We start from the raw sequence: 18,126 nt of genomic DNA, 5'->3' as shown, positions 1-18,126 counted from the left end.
ACTGGAGCAGTAACGGGAAGACACTGGCTGCACTGGTGCGATGGAAGAAAAACGCTGGGATTAGCCTTTTGACGCTGGGTGTGTCGCTGGCATCCGGATGCACTGGGAGAAGCGCTGTATGTGCGCTGGGGCCGCACTGGTCCCAGTGCCCCAGTATAGCCGGTGCGGCCTGCGCCGTCAGCCGGAGTAGCATCCCTCAGGGGCCAACACGGCAACAGCGTACTTTCAATCGACCATCGGGGGGCATATGAAAAATATGGTTCAAGCAAGCGCTTTTTGCTGCGAAGTCGTTGCGCATTTGTAAGAAAACAAAGGCGGTATCTTTTTTCTAGAGTTTCCAAGTTTCCATAGGCCGTTTCGAGCGTTTCGAGAGAGACAACGACCGCCGCGCCTCGATCTCATGACACACTGGCGATTAACGCACAACTAAAGCTGGAATTGAATAATGTGGGCTACCATATGCATAACCAACTTCACAGCTGATCTTAAGGGCACTCTAACACAATGATTACTGCCAAAATGTTCAATGCGGGCTCAATCGCAGGCGAGCGTAGCCTGCACCACGGCCCAGTATAAACAGCAGAAAGAAAAACTAAAACCAGGAAGAGAGTAGTTTACCGAGCGATGGGCCCATGAGAGAAAAAGCAACAACATACAGCGCTTGTAATACATAATATTTGGCGTGTTTCCCAAGCCTTTGCGCTCCTTCTTACTCTGCGTATCAAGCAGCCGAGCCCTCGGTCATCGCAACGCTTCCCGCAATGTTTACATACAAATAAGGTTTAGTTACACGCAATTATAGGGTCATCGCTGCGGCGCTTGCCGGTATTGAAGCTTGGTCGCACTTTTTTCCTTGAAGGCTTCTACTAAAGTTCCGTGTTCAGCGAAAATTACGCCCACGGTAGCAGAGCACCATCCAAGAGCCGGCGTTGGTAAATTTGCCAGCGATGTCAAACTCCACATGTTAAAATGATTCCAATGTACAAAATAGCGCGCATAGGCACCCAGAACATTAGTTGCAAGTCGTGAGAGCAGACAGCAAGCTAAAATGATCAAGAAGTTGCAATTGTTAGAGCGGTAGCAATGGCCTGTAGATTGAGAAACATGAAGTCCCAACCTTATAAATGCGGTTCATGACATAAAATGCAGAAATGTCTCAAAAAAACCTAGTTCTTGGCATGGCCGAGTGGTTAGCGTGCTTAGCTAGTGATTGATATGTGCCTAGGGAATGAGTTAGAGGTGCGCTTGGTGCAGAAATTTTTTTCTTTTCTTTTTACTTTTTTAAGTTTTTTTTATGTATCTAACTTGTTTCGTTACTTTTTGCTTTTTAATTTTTATCTCACGCCTTTTTTCTCCGGGCGAACAGTGCCGCCAGTGCGGAGCGTCCCAGTATGACGCGTCCCAGTGCGCCCAGTTTCCAGCCTCATACTGGGACCATAATTAGGTATGGCGCTGGGGCGCTGGCACCCAGTGGCACTGGTTTTTGCAATAGGGCGGTATGAATGCACAGTCTTTGTCAAAGGTTTTAGAGCCCAAAGAGACTGCACTTGAGCCTAGCAGCTAAGCATTTTAGGAAGACTGATTTCTGAAAAGAGCGGGACCAAAATCTTATTTTAGGTGATTGCTGGGAACGCACAATGAGGCATATGGTGTGGCTCGCAAAATCGCAGGTAGCAAAAAATCTCCCATACTGTTACATTATTTTCCTCCAAGTTATTACGTTCCCAGATTAGATTTCCTGGATACTACGCTCAGAATTGCGATGAATTGGGGTCTTATAATACGTTTTTGCGATCACCTAGGCATTGTGCTAACAAGTACTCGCGACGTGAAAAACTGAACAGTGGCGCTCTCTCGCCATGGTTGCTTTTCTGCACTACCTAGGTGCAAAGGGGCAAAGCGTGAAAGAAAGCCAACAAGCCAACACACACGAGGCCCCGTTCCCACAGGAACACGTCTTCATGAGGAGAAAGGCGGTGGGTTCCTTACAGTACCTTAGGGGTACAGGCGTGAACGATTTGATAGCTACAATTATTCCATTCGCTATGAGCGGGCCGGAGCTTGGGTGATGCAGCATGAGCAAAAACGCGCCGTTTTATTGGCTTCTCCATTTGTCATTGATGTCAAAGCGTGAAGCATCCGGAAGCAATCAAGGAAATGGTTCTAGCTTGCCTTCTACGAACCGGATTTGTTACTAAATCTCTTCCACTCTTAGGACAACGCAAATATGGATTAAAATCTGTAAGAGCTAAAGAAAGGAACTGTTTGCACTTGATATCTATATATACGAACCTACACTTTTATGTAGTCAGTCTCAATTCTGACGCCTTTGTGCCTGGTTCAGCAGTTAATTTCTTCCAAAACCAGGCAGTTTGGATATGTTTTCTTTAACTTAAAAAAAAACATGTCAACGAGGCTTTATGTATAAATTTATAATTATGGTTATATTTATACTTATAGTAAAGTTTGATTTTCAAGTATAAGAAAAGGTCCTGAGAAATAAACCACACATTTTACAACAATTTTTGCTAAAGCTTTTGATGATACATGTTTGTATGTTTGCAGATATGGCAATAAATATTTTATTGTTGTAGAGAGGGTGCTTATTTCTAATCAGTTTTCTTTTAGCCAAGCAGGCCACTGGCAGTAACGCAAGTGAAAATCAGTGCCAAAATATGTTGAAAATAAGGCTTGACTTGGAATCCAAGCCTGGACGGCCAACCGCTTGGTTAGCAAGCTCATCATGCGTAAAGGTTCTACATCTGTGGAGCTGCTCCAGCTGTAATGATACATTATACCTTGTATTTTAGAAGCTCAGTGTCATTATCTGTCTATCGATATCATGCGAGCAGCTAACCACAGGCAATGCGCAATTCATGCTTTTCTACAGCCTTCATTGAGACATGTTCTTCCTGGATGAAATCCAGGAACACTGAGTGCAGAAGCGACAACTCTAAGGGGCTTGATGCTAGCGCAGGTAAACGACACTTATCTTGTTTAATAACTCTGATGCGTAGGTCAGCACTCTAATTCTTTAATACACTTATATACACTCACTAGCTCACATTTTTGATGTAAGTGAATGAATTTGAATGTGATTTATCGTGAGTGCGTGTGAGTTGTAAGTGGGAGTGACTGGTTGTGGTTTAACAAGAATGAGTCTCAGTCTCAGTTCAGTCGTTCAGTCGTGTCCGACTCTTCGTGACCCTATGGACCATGTCACGCCACGCTTTCCGGTCTCTCACTATCTTCCTAACATCACATAACTTCATCTGCAGTGCCTCGAGGATGCCATCTAACCATCGCGTTCGCTGCCTACCCCTTCTCCGGCGACCCTCAACCTTTCCCAACATCAAATCTTTCTCCAGCGACTCTTCTCTTCTCATCAGGTGACCAAAGTAACCGAGCTTTAACTTTATAATTTTACCCTCCAATGAGCAGTCAGGGTTTATGGTCGACAATATCGACTGATTTGATCTTCTAGCTGTAAGTAAATTGACAAGAGTGAGTGGCCATGAATGCAGGGCATTAGTGTGATCTGAATGAGCCACCCCTCATAGTGCTGACATATTGCTGTCATGGTGACATGCTTTTAATAACTGATCCAATATTATAAATTGACTCAGCTTTGGCTGCTTTTATCTTTACTGCCTTTGCATCAGAGGTTTAAATTTTGACCTTCATTCAGGCAACTGGACTCAGCAGTAATTTGTGTAGTGTACAAAAGGTTTTTGTTGGAGCATGTGAATACAGTTTAATGGTAAAAAATGTTTAAGAGATTAGTATTAGCCCATTTAGATTGGTTAGCGTCAATAGGTGGTTTAAGTTAAATATTAAATACGTAATACCATGAAGTAAACTTGATGTTTGCCCTTATGCTGCATGGCTTAAAGAAATAGTCGCCTTGGGGTTTATGACAGAAATAGAGAGCTCTGCATGTGCTACCAACAGTAGGAGTATTTCATTGGAAAAGACCGCAGGTACTGTGTGTGAAAGTTGCAGAAAGCCATAATTCCCCTATGATGTACGAACGAGCCGTAAAACCTGTGCGGTTATAGAGATCCTGCTGCGAGCTTTTGCATAATATGTATGGATTGTCCATTGTTTCTTGAACCCTATACAGACATTGAAAATAATAAGGCAGTTATAATAGTGTTTGGCTATCAGTTCTATTCTCCTTTAAACTTCTCATTTGTAAAGTCTGCCTACACTAGAGGACAACATATTTGTCCCTGTTAGCACAGTTGGTACAAAACCTGGCAAAGAAAGAGGGCAGCCTCGAGTTTGAACCCAGGATAAGGACAAATCTTTCTTCAACTGTGAATTTCAATAAAAAGTTGTCTGGATTCCCATGTGACCATAAAGCTGCTCTCAGATGGACAGTAATGAATATTTCCTCCCTGCTGTTGTCACTGTTTCATGCAACACCATCAGGATATTATAGCTGAAATGCGAAACCGCCAAGTTAAATTGAGCTGCTGATGTTGTATTCCGAGTTACATGGGCCATGCCATGGCTTTCACCTAACTGCAGCTATAAAGTGTGTGGTGCCAAAAAAAAAAACGCATGCAAGTGCCACGTGAAAAAATATACCGTTATCATGCAGGAAATTAATCGATAAGCCAGATATCGCATGTGGAGAGCTCCGTTTTCATAATTGGGAATGCGTTGTTTTTGTGCTAATGCGCAATCATCGGGCTTTGTCAGTAGCATGACACAACGCCGTCATTTAACTTCGGTAATTGTGTGCCTCGTACTGGAATTTTAGTGCCATCATTTGAGAGGGAATTATTTTCTATTGCCTTGGTGGATTATTTAGTGTCGTGGTGCATTTTTTTCGGTTGCGCTGCGACATGCAAACACGTAATCGCCTGTGCCGAGATCCAGGAGCCGAAAACTTCAAACGCTGGAGCCTGGGTTGATCGCCACCAAACGATGGTGGTTGAGAGCCATCTCTTTTTTTCATGGGACTTGCAAGTCATGCAATGCTGCCACGGCGCTTTTTTCGTCCTGGTGCATTTCTTTGCAAACAACAGATGGCCCTACCGTTGCTCCTAGCGGCATCTTGGCGTTGCATAATGGCTTTTGGTCGTAATTTTACGCCAAAATGAAACGTCGTCTTGTGATTTCAGTATCCAGGCGGATTTCCCGCTTACTGTGAGTGCTAGGTACAGCGAGCATATGTGGTACTTTTCTGGCACTTTTGATTCACAAAACATAATGTACTGTCTGCGAAGGTGAAGCAATGAAACATATCTAAGAAACAAAGACCTGCCGTCGCGTTTAGACGCCGCTTTACGACTTCACACGACTAGCACGGCCGTAGGCTTGTATTTTATCTAATTATTATTCGACGTGGGTAACACCGGTATCTGCAACGAATCATTCATCTAAAAAACTCGATTTGATGCCACCACTGTGAGCGAGGGGGGGGGGGGGGGGGGGGCGCTCGCTCTTTATTTCTGATAGTCAAGTATTAGTTGCATCGATAGGTATTTAGGTAATGTTCCAATCAATCAGTACCGATGAGTGCAAAAAAATAAGAATCAGTACAAACTTACACAAACGAAAGTTATGTATTCTACACTGATTCATATAAAATCTGCAGTGGGCCTCACTGTTACGACGTGAGGAGTAGGCTATAACAAACATATGCCTCCCCCCCTTGCCCCTTGCGTTGGATAGTCGGCAAAGACACGGCGATATCTAATCTACCACCGTAATTCAATTAAAACATTCGTTTATCTTGTTACAGCCAGACCGCACAGCAGGACATTCATAGGCGTGGGAAAAATGAGGATGGGAAGCTAATCATGTTATACCTTTACTTTATTGCACCTGTGTCGTCATTGTTTAAAGTGCAGGGTTGTCACCGCGCTGTTTATTATTATTTTTTTTTTTTTTGCTATACCGGCGGCCGAGGACCCGTGATGTTCCGTTCTAGGAACTGTTCTTTTGCCTTATTTACCCACGGGAACCCGGACCAAAGCGAGGTTGTTGTGAGATGCACGTCGTCGCGCCAGTTTCATCATTATCATCATCGTTTGTCATCCTCATCATTTTTGCGTCAATGTCGAAGCTTGTTTTTCCTTTACACGCAGAGCTAGCGCCATCTAATAGGTTGCGCTAAGGGCATTGTCAATACAGCATCGGCACGCGTAAGGTCTGTCTTCTGTTGGGGCGGGCGTGTGGAAGGGGGGGGGGGGGGGGGGGGGTATGGTCTGCGGTGAAACTTAGCTACCCTAATGGAGAACCCTGCGCACGCCTCTTACAATAAAAGAGGCAAGTTTTTCTGAACTGAATGAAATCGACCTATGCGCAAGAAATTCATTCGTAGACTGAAACAAATATCGCACGAACATTTTCAGCGATGCGTAAGTAGCCAACATGAAACATTTAAGTATCTTGATAGCAAGAAGTGCACTTGGTGCTCCTGAAGCGATGCATATTTTACCTGAAGCAATCGACGAACCACAGCTGACTTACGGTGCACCTCAAAATTTTAAGGGGTCACAGTTTATTGCAGGAATACTCCTCAACGCAAGTCAATTGATGCGTTATTTCACTCTTCTAATTAAAAAAAATTGCGCATTTGGATAGGTAGCTTATTACCTCTGTTTGCTATCTAGATGGCCGTCACATTCGTACTACAATTCCGCATACGTCGGTCTACACCAGTACTTATTTCTGACCATCTCGCTATGTCTCTTTGAAGAAGGCAGCAGAGCAGGTAACAACACAAAGCGTAAGAGGCACACACACGCACACAAGGAAAAGGCTGCACTGACAACTATATTATTCTTCCTTCACTTCACGTCTGCAGCCAACTTTCTCCTTGTCATTAACATCCTGCCGGTTTGCGCAAAAATTCTTCCTTCAACAAAACCACTGATGGCATACAGACACATTGGTCTCCCAAGTCACAGATTGCATATGCTTCATAAATCTCCCTTGCTAACTTGTCAGTGCAGCGTTGTCAGTGCAGCGTTGTCCTAGTGTGCGTGTGTGTGCCTCTTACGTTTTGTGTTGTTACCTGCTCTACTGCCTTCTTCTAAGAGAAGCCTGACCAACTAGCTCAGCGTTCGATATTATTGTATCTCGCAATGGCCCACGCAAGCTCACGAGCCACGGTCAGCGGTCTGATGCCCGAGCACGAACTTCGAGCTCATGCACGGATAAAACGTGCGCCCTTCACTCTAAGTTCTCATTTAAGACTCAAAATTATATAAGCGAATAAACAAGAGGTCGTTTATACTTCCATGTGGTACGGTCGGTGAAACCGCATTATTACGCTAGGTAAATCAGAGCACAAACTAGAAGCGCAATATCTACAGAACTCAAGCCGCATAAATACAGTCCTGCCGCCTTTTGTACGCCTACGGCGGAATGCAATACAGAGCGACCATTTTATTGTAGCCAGGGAATTGTAAACACAGTAGCATGTCTTTTATTTTCGCGATAATTTAGCCGCCTTTCGGCACCTCAATCCGCGGTAGCCGAAGTCGTCCTACTAAGAGAGTGTACGGAGTTAGCGGACGGTTGTTGTGACCAATAGTCTGTGTACTGTTTGCGGCTTTTCGTAACCCGGCCTCTACCAAGCTGAGAGGTTATTGAAGAAACCACTTGAGATCGGGACACGGGGGGAGCACATCCGCATAACATTTTCTTTTCATTTCCCACGGTTATTTTAGGTGTTCAACACACCGCTAAAGGTAAATTGAAGGAAAACGATGAAGTGGACAGTCCTCAACACTTTATGGCGGTTTAGAAAATGAACCTGTGCCAAAGTTAAGAGTAAAAATTCTGCTTTCTTGTAATTGGCAAATAAGGTGCATTAAAAATCTTCGTGTTTGGTCAAAACGAATGCCTACAATTCCTCACTGTTTAGATCTGCATGCATCTCGATAACGTTTTTTTAACATTGCCATCAGTTTGCTAAAATGCATACCTTCAGAGTGTCGGTCTAAAGCTATAAAACATAAGAAAAATGCTTCAAATTGTATTTTCGCTTACTGAAGAGTGCTGCAAAATGAAATTGATTGTTGCCACCACTGTTTACCGGGTTGAAAGGAGTATGCTGTCTCACCTGTCATTGTCGGAAAATAGTGTTGCTGGAACGCAACCTGGAAGTCATGTCCGGTGATGAGATGCGATCTTAGCTCATTTAAGGTGAAAAACTTCTCGTCGCATTCGTCACATGTCTGCATTGGTTCGGGGATATTCTTGTCCACATTGATCATGGGCCGCAGCAAATTCCATTTTATCGCGCACTGCATACCACATTGCGGGCAAAAAACGATTGATGGCTTGTCTATTCCATCCGGACGTTGGGCTAGATAGGGAAGCTGCTGAATGACCCTGGCGTCGGGACGAGTAAAACTGGCAAGAGCGCTGTCTTGGAACTGAAAGCTTATTCCGTGTGTTGCAAAATATAAGGACGCAAGGGGGAAGTGGAGAGACAAGAAAAAAAAAAGAAAGCACGGAGTTCAACGACTGTGAGCTTGACCAACCCGCAGGTCGTTCGCCGGTACTTGCCGCCGAACGCGGCACAGTACTCAAAGACAATGGTCCACCGAAATAGTTTGGAGGGGACAGGCAATGTACCGCGTGTACCTGTACGAGAAAGTGTTAATGAGAATAAATGAGGTTTTCAAGGGGGACGAGCAGGCGGCCGCTTTTAAGGTATCCTCTAAACACACAAAAGACGGGATTTGACGTTGCGAGAGGGGAACAATTGGTTATAGACCGTAGCAGAGGGGAAGACACCCAAGGCAGGATGCCAGAGAGGGGAATGAGATAACAAAAACTAGGTTGGGAGGAGGGCGTTAATTTTGATGTGATGCGAGCATATACATTACAGTGATACAGGGCGCTATTTTGTCTCGTGTATTTGCGTCTTCTGCTTGTCTTATGCGAGTGCGAATGTTCCAAATATTTAATATATGGCGAATTATGGTTGCTTTTCAATGCCGTTCCTATCTTTATCATTTATGGGCTGTAACGACCCAATGCGACTCCGACTAGGAGAGAGGCTTTAGCGGAGGGCTTAAGAAATTTCGACCACCTGGGGTTCTTTGATATGTATTGACATCGCAGAACACCTCGGCGCCTTCCCGTTTCGCCTCAACCAAAAAGTTACCGCCGCTGCCATGATTCAAACCCGCATCCTTGGGATCAGCAGTCGAGCACCCTAACCACTGCGCCGCCGCTGCGGGGTGTAACTGTTATTGTGCGAAGTATTAAAAAAGGAACTTGTTAACAGCCGCGACGAACTCTTCTACTGGCTACGGACACGATGGCAAAAAGTGCGAACGGGTGCCTTTGCTGATATCGTTTTTCTTTTTTAATCGCTGCTGAAAGAGAAGCGGTACGGTGCATATGTGCTGCCATAAGGACTGCAAACGATCAAAACTGCGGCATGCGGGCGCTCCAGCGAGGATCACTGGAGGACCGCTTCATTCTAAATTTTCGTCCATGAAAGGTGCGAATTATTATGTGATATACAGCTCGTTCGATTGCAGAGGCGTGCTGTTGTTGCAATTAGAGTTGAAAGTAAAAATACGCACTTGATTCCTATCAGTTTTTACGCTGGCGTACTTTGTGTACATAATTACACGGTATTCAGCACAAAACAGACACACAGAAGAAAGAAAACACCACGGGAGCCTTTGTCAGCGTTCCTTCCATCACTCTGGCAGAAACAAATGTGTTATCAGTTCCTGGTCGCAGGCTGCATTGAGAGCTGCCCCGCCTCCTTTCTGCTTTTTTTTTTCGTTCTGTGCACAGGCCCCCATCTTCTTAAGGTGGGGGTTCCACGGTCGCCATCTTGGAAGTAGTTCAGATTCTGCCACCAGGCTACGCCACTAATCCATGACTGAGGAATTGAGTACCGAGCCACCCAGCCATATCGACTGGCGTCGCCTGAAGGCTTTTCTTGTGTTGCTGCGCGGACTTGGAAAAGTTTTTGCGGCTTCACATCAGTGTCCAGGCAGAGAAGGGGAGGACTTTTGTCCCCATCCTGCGCAGCATGGGCTGCCCCATTGAACTCCCCTCTTCACCCCACCGCAACACTATGAACAATACGCGCCCGAAAATAGGACAAGAGCCTTCCCTCTCTTGCCTATACTTCCTCTCACAAGATTTTTGCAGCACAGCGAAAGGCAGAGGCACCCCAGCCAGTCCAACCAGGATCACGCGTACAATAGGCAATTGTGCTTCTAAGCCCCTCTCGCCCCCCCAAATTGGCGGGGGTGACAGTAGGAGCACAATTCTCTATTATAGTGCGCACAGGCGAGAGGCACTTAGGAGCACAATTGAAAGGGCTCCTCTGCCTTTCCCAGGGCTGCAGATATCTTGTGAGACGATGTATAGTTACCGCTGTAGAGCCACAAACCCGATTGCTCTTACCCGCCGAGCGTGGGGTGTTGGACTAGACTGCAGTAGGCTAGCTTGACTGAACACAAATAAAACAGGGTGTCAACATGATTGCACAGTGCAAACTTAGTACGAGTGAAAAGGAAAAGCGAATGGCATTATTTCTGCAGACTTCGTCAATGAACCTTAGTTGAAGTCGGCGCCTGTCTTGTGTTCTTTTGATCCTCGTCTTTAGGGCTGTGCAATCGAGTGATCATTAGCGAGCTTTAGAATAAGGCGACCCATTCCGTAAGTGGGACAGAGTAATAGCGGAGCGTGCGCACTATAATAGAGAATTGTGCTCCTACTGTCACCCGCGCTATTACCCTGTCCCCCTAAGCGGTAGGGGTACCATATTCTAAACCTCCCTATTGTTGATGCCATAGATATAGTAGGGATCGGAACACTCCTTGACTGGAGTGGAAGCTGCCAGCTCTTGCGGTCAACAGAAATTTGCTTCATCAAACGTGATTAAAAATATGATAATGTAGCTAAAATTAGCTGAACTTCACTCAACAGTCGCCCTTGTTTATTTTTTGTTCGTGATTGTCCAATCTTGGAAGCTAGAGTTGGTAAGTTACAATGTGCAAATAAGTGAATGATTGCCCATTTCTCCCTTTTGAGATGAATCGATATTTCGAAATAGATGTGAAATCCACCCAGAGGCTATGTATCGCGCAGGAGGCCGGCATGTATTCATGTTCTCTTCGGCACTGAGGAGGCGCATTCACACTAAACTATGTGGGAAATGGGGGAAGGGGAGAGTGGGTTGTAAAGGAATGTTGCCAGAAGAAAGGACCTAACGGGGACAGTTTTGTAGGCGCTTATGGCGGCCACTTCCCCACTCCCAATTGGATGCTCCACAGAGTCCTCATTTTATTTATTCGCTCGCGCGTACGTAAGCGTGTGTGTGTGTGTGTGTGCGTGTGCGTGTGCGTGTGCGTGTGCGTGTGCGTGTGCGTGTGCGTGTGCGTGTGCGTGTGCGTGTGCGTGTGCGTGTGCGCGTGTGCGCGTGTGCGCGTGCGCGTGTGCGTTTGCGCGTGTGCGCGTGTGTGTGTGTGTGTGTGTGTGTGTGCGCGTGCGTGCGTGCGTGCGTGCGTGTGTGCGTGCGTGTGTGCGTGTGTGTGTGTGTGTGTGTGTGTGTGTGTGTGTGTGTGTGTGTGTGTGTGTGTGTGTGTGTGTGTGTGTGTGTGTGTGTGTGTGTGTGTGTGTGTGTGTGTGTGTGTGTGTGTGTGTGTGTGTGTGTGTGTGTGTGTGTGTATACGCAATTAAAGGAACACAGTATTTTCAGGTAATTAGAAAAAAATTTTAACAATCAATCTCCTAGAAACATTTTTCTCCTGCAGAATTTCACTCGACACTGAAATCTGATGTGAAAAGTAGCATGCTATGGAAGACGCTGACCTGTCCTGCTGCAGCTTCCCGTGATGATGCACGCGCTTTCTGAACCAATATATTGGGTGAACTACTGTTCATTATTAGCTTGGAGCCTGACTTTATTGTACTCATTTCACAGGGCACACACACGTATGCAACAAGTATACTTCAGTGTTGAGCCCGCCTTTCGGCTTCATGTGTTGGTAGTAAATAATTTCGTGATGTGGCACTTACTTGTACATTCACACATTTGCAACATAATAATCAGAACCCAATTTTTACTCCATGCAAGAGCGCCCATGCTTACCAAATGTTTTCCTGCAAATGCCAAGCGATTAGACGCATCGATCAGATTGCGTTCTGTCAGATTTGGCATGCGCTATAATTTGTGACTTTTTTCATACCAATGCAGTACAGTGGTTGAGAAGAGCGTATTGCCGGGCTAGTTGGTGATCCATTGGGTAAAAAATTGCGCAAAAAAACACAAAGGACAAAGAAGAGCGCTTGTCACACGTCTTATGTGTTCTTCTTTGTCCTTTGTGTTTTTTTTGCGCAATTTTTTACCCAAGCAGTACAGTGGTTTTACTTCATGTGGTCAAACGGAAGCACGTTCATTGTATGCTCCGAAATTTTCACATGCTTCTATGTCAGTTTTGGGAACATGATCAGACCGCTTTCAGAGCACAGGAAGTCGAGTTGCTTCAAAACAAGGTTCAAATATAAAGTCAACAAATTGGGCGTCGAGACGGTGGGTGAGTGGACGCCTGGGTGACACGGTATCTACCTTACTCGAGATAAGGGCCCCATTCTTCTGCCTGCCGACGGGCTTTTAGAGCGTTAGCTCTGTTGCTCACTTGCATGAGTGGCGCGTTTTTCTAAGAATCGTGAACAGTGCCATCACCATAGCAACATCGCCGTCTTGTTATGCCCGGGCAAACTAGACCGAACGCTCCACGCCCCCGGCCAAAGCGGCAAAGCGCAGTAGCGGGTATAGCATTATAGCAAAAATGAATGCCGAACCAGCTTCCTTGCCGAATGCATCAACGGTTTACCGTAGACGCCGTAATGCTTCGGACAATCCGCGGTATATCTCCCTTCACGAAGCGGAATTAGCTAGGAAGAGGACGGGACATCATGCACGTATAAAATAAATAAAATAAGCGCAAATAAAGGCATCAAACGGGAAACCAATTCAGTGTTTTCTCTCATAAAAAAATATATATATATATGTATATGTAGGGGCACTGATCAAGTCAAAGTATTTGAAGAAGATATAAACGAATGCTTTTTGTCTGGTTTATCCATTGTGAACAACGAAGCTGTAGGGCTTCCGAAACGTTAGTACGTTTTCATGAAACTTTGACTGGGTCAGTGACCCTGTATATTTTTTTATGCCACCACCTGATCAGACTGCATTTCGTCAAACGCTTGATTACAGAGGTTTCTCTCATTTGAGCTAAAGCTCGACATTCGGTTCAGCAGCGTTGAGCCTCATCGTTGTTTTTTTTTTAATTTTTAGTGAGGAGAATGACGGAAACGCAGTGGCAAAACCCGATTTAACATTACATTTTTGTATTGAAGAAGCTTCACATGGCTGTTTCCTACTTGCGCATTCACCGAAAAAGTCCCCGGCAGCTACCTGCGGCACGTTACCTTTACTATCATCACCGGAACACAACATTCGGAAAAAAAAAAAAAAGAAACATGACCTAAACGCTGGTGATTATCTTCGGCTGCCCCCTACATCATTTTTTCTCCTTTTCTTTAAAGCCTGCACTGCTTCGGTATATAGGAACTTCAGTACGAAGATTGAAGAGGCATGCTTGTGCATGTTCAGGTTTTCAAGTTGCAATTGGCAGACTGTCGAAATATTTTATCTGTACCAGTAAAGTGGCAGAGAGTACAAGTATCCGTGCAATTTATCCTAGAGAGACGCTCTTTGAAATTATATTATATTAATTTCTGCAGTGTTATAGTTCCGTGCCACAGTATTCATTTTATCGTAGAAAGGGGAAGATATTTTTTCTTCTTGCCACTGAAAAAAAAATGTCTAAATTCTACACCCACACAATATATGCTAACACCGCGAATATCTGAAGATAGCTTTGTGGCGGAGCTAAGACGAGGAATAACCAGCTCCGACAGCGTTCGTGTTCGAACTGTTTTTTTTTTTTTTTCGCTGCTTGCACTGAGACGCTTAGTGCCAAATTCTTCTTTGTCCAGCGCCGTGCCGTTGTTTGTGATAAAAGCGCGGCGCGAGGGGCGCTCCAAGAGGGGCTTTATCCAAGACTACAAGCAACAACGACACTGCCAACCATTTTTTTTCCTCCCTCGGCTGCGGCGGCAAAGTGAAATTTATTCACACTTTTGTAACATTTGTTTTCCCTGTCCGGCCTAAGATATGGAAAATAAACAAGCAGCAGTGCAGTTGGGCTGATGCCAGTAAATAAACTACACTTTAGCAGCCGATGCATTCTTTATCATGTGTGCAGAGCGAAGCAGAATTTTAGTATTTCTTTTACTGTTTCTATCTTTGTTCTGAACTCGTAAAATCTTCATATCATGCAGTAAATTTGTGCGGCACGTAACCTCTTATCCTCATTTGATAATTTCCATAGCATCAAGTTTTATTTTTCCTTTGAGGGTTTGCATGATACCGACCCTCTAACGAGTGTAAGACTGACTCGATAATAAGAATGCAGAGATTTCGCGTTGTCTGGATGCATCTAGCTACTAGGTTGAAATTATGACAGCACTGTTGTTTGAATTGCTCATTCCGCTTAGTCGTTTCTGAAGAAGGATAGAGGCCTCCTTTGTTCGTCGGTTTCACCATGTTAGCGGCTATTCGCTTCTCGTGCGAGGCAGCCCCATGAGCAGAAAGATGCCTGCTTTTGCCAAACACAAGCATATATCATGTGTGTTACTAAAAAAGCTAGAAACGAGTAACGAAAGCCACTACTTGTACTGGACAAGAAGCAAGTTTCGTTCGCCAGGGTAGAGTGCTCATTGTAGCGGGGGCTCACCTCAGCTGCACGCGCGAGAGCCTTAGCTGGCAACATTTCGGCACACAAACAGTATGACACACTTAATTCGAGGCGATAAATAAATCTCAAAGCAAGCAAGTGTACATTTGTCAAGGGACCATTTTCAAACAGCGCTACTGCGCATGCGCGAAGCACCTGCACCTCAGTTCGACCCGACCACTCGACCCGACTCGCCAGTGTTTACCTCTCTCGCCCTAAGGAAAGAAAAGGGCAGAAGGAAAACGTTGTAGAAGCACAATACCCTCTCGTAAATACCCCTCGATTCAGGATGTTTGTGGCGCCATCCTCGTAATTTTTCTGAACTGCGACATTTTAGTGCACATAAAATTTCATGATGGCGCTACCTACTACATTTATTATACATGGCTCTGTTATTTCACAATTATTTGCTTTTTGTACACTTTGTAGTTGATAATTGTTAGCGGTTGAATAAAGGAACGAAAGCCCGAACCTTTAAGTTATATTCGCCAGAAACAAACACGCCATGAAGCATTTCAATCATGCTTAAAATACTTCATGAAGAGCTCGCTCGCTTCAAGTGAACAACGAAAAAATTTGCTGAAATCACCCTGACAGTGCACATTCCTCGAGAGTCGTAGAACAAAACCAATGCTTATCCTCTGACAGCGAGGTGTAAAGTTTTTCCACGCGAAATTTCAGCACAGATAAAAGCTTATTACTTGAACAGTTTAGCATTCACTTTTAGCCATTTTACAAAAAAAGCTAAGTTTGATCACAAATAACTTTTACACTAACTGAAGCAGACAGATGATATTTTCAGGAAAAAGCGCACTATGCACGACCTCCAACTGCTCAAAAAATCTCGGCATCAGAATGCAAATCTTGAAAGTTATTGTATGTATAATTACCTGTTTTATACACTTTTCACAGACGCGTGGCTAATAAACTATGCGATACACAGTAATAAAAATGCCTAACTTTGTTCATTAACATCTAATCTCAAAACACCTCGAACGGTTTTTTTCTAAGTGCAAAAGATTTCGCACAATTTTGCTTTTCCCGAGACAAGTAGAGCTGAAAAGCCGTTTCTTACCTTTGTGTTTTCCTTTACAGCTTAAACATCGTTGAAGCTATTTATAAACCAAATGCACCATTAGAAAGGAGAGGAAATAAACTTTACAAACATATTAAAGTCACATTTATAAACTGAACGAGTGAGGCGCAGTGGGCGTATGAATATCACCAAAAATGTCGTCTCTTCCCCGCTGGAGTGGGACCGCCACCTTAATGGCTCCTGCTCACACTTTGAGCCACCCATTTTGTTCCGTTCGTTCTGCCCTCCCCCTCTCTCTCTCTTTCTTTTTTGCCCAGGCTGACCTCTGCGTCTGTGTAGAACCCGGCTTGTTTTTGCTCGTTAACTGTTTTGTCCGGACCTTCCCCCCTCTCCTCCAAGAAAAAAACATTAAAAGCTTCCTCGCTGTCCTTTAGCTACACGCTACATTCCTCCTACCGCTCGTCGCTCCTTTGAAGCTTTTAGACAGCCATCAGTGCAACGCGAATATCATTGGTCTTGCTTTGAGGAGGCCACCCACTTACAGTATTTGCGCCTATTCCGAGCTTTTGCCGTACGTCTGTTAAAGGAATGCATCCTGTATGTATGGTGCCGCCAGGAGCGCTTTTAAGCCGGCTCTTGCCTCTTGTCGGCCTTTCTGCTGTGCCCTTGACCCTCACCGCAGTCTTGTTTTTGGCAGTGTACATAATTCATTTTTACTTTCGTTGCATATGGCCCGCATCAACTTGCTTAAATTTGTTTCCAACAGAATACGCATGCATTGTTCACTTCCGGTATTGTGTCGCATTTGTATGCGTTACTTTATTTGCCATTATATCCCATCCCCTGTTAGCCAAACTGGGACAGTGTTACCAAGACCCCGACATGCCTAAATGGACATGGAACGTGGAATGGAGTCGCCTATCTATGTCACCGCCACACCGCCTTAAACAAGGCTCCAGCCCGTAAGTGCTCGTCCTTCAATGCGTTGTGGTTCAGGGTAACTAATGGCGCCATGCAGAGTGCATGCATCATTAAAACATATACATTCCAAAAGTTTTGCTTCTAAACCCCGTGAACGCAGCTGCTGCGCATATCCAGCGTTGGGAATCTTGTATATGACAAATCCTGTTCTCACTTTTCTCAAGCTTGCCTGCATATTCCCAGTATTGCTTCTAGGAGTCCCGTTGCATGGCTTGCAAGCGAACCTCTTGGAAAGCATATTTTCGACACATTTTTTTATTCTTTATGCAGTGATTACCCCGCTTATCCCTAGGGCGCTACAGCAGGGGGGTTACAGAGTTGAACGCGCAACTGTACCAAGAACTGTACCTATGCTTCTTTAAATGTGTTTATCCGTTAATAAAGCTAGTGTTTAAGGCCGCAGTTATTGTCGAAGTTTACTACATATAAGAGGTTTAGGGAAGGAGGGAATGGGTGGCCAGGTCCCTCAGTCCAGTACTCTTGGCGAAGGCTGCAGTCCGTTCCACGAGTGGTCGTTGCTCCTCGAGGTCCTAGCTGGAAAGAGCTGCCTCTCACGTTGGCTGCCGCATTTACTGACAAGCCCATATATGATGAAATAGGTCCGCTTTTCCTCGCAGATTTCTCACTGTTCCGGAAATGATCCCGGCTCGATAGTGTGTAGTTTATGTGCACAGGTGCATATGACTGAAGCCGCCCGCCTGAAATGGCACCGTTCTGACGTTTGAGCCATTAAGGTGAACGTTTGTCTCTCAAGTCTGAGGTGCTCGGGTATGAATGCTTCGTGAGTCGCCTGGAGGGGACCGAATTGGTAGAGGATGAGAGAAGGGTACCGTTATGGAAATGCTCGGGTCGAAACGTGTGCGCACTCGTTTCCCTCCCTACCCTTGTTACCATCATCTTTCGCGAGGCATGAGATTTGGAAATTGTGTAAATCTCAGTACTACTTCAATGTCATCCAATTCGCAACGACTAAGTAAACTGACCTTAGGTCCGAAGCTGTAAATATATGAAGGTCATCCCACTCACCTTCAGCCAAGGCACTAGCCCTGAATCGAATGCACGAAAGGGGCGGTCGCCTAGTGACGCTAGATATTTTTTTTACTTTGCTTAATTGTTCAAATTTCTGAGTGCTGCCTGAAGACCCAAAGTATATTACGGAGAGTTGTAGAGCACTGTCAGAAGCTTGCTCAGAATTTGTTTTCCGCGTGATATGGTGAACACACTCTTGTGGGAACAGTGTTACAAAAAAAAAAAAGCTGCGGAATATCAACAACAAACCGTGATGAATCAACCAGT

This window comes from Amblyomma maculatum, chromosome 6 (genome assembly GCF_055883805.1).
Source record: "Amblyomma maculatum isolate TAMU_Amacu chromosome 6, ASM5588380v1, whole genome shotgun sequence".
NCBI classification, from domain to species: Eukaryota; Metazoa; Arthropoda; class Arachnida; order Ixodida; family Ixodidae; genus Amblyomma; species Amblyomma maculatum.
This window is presented reverse-complemented; position numbering follows the sequence as displayed.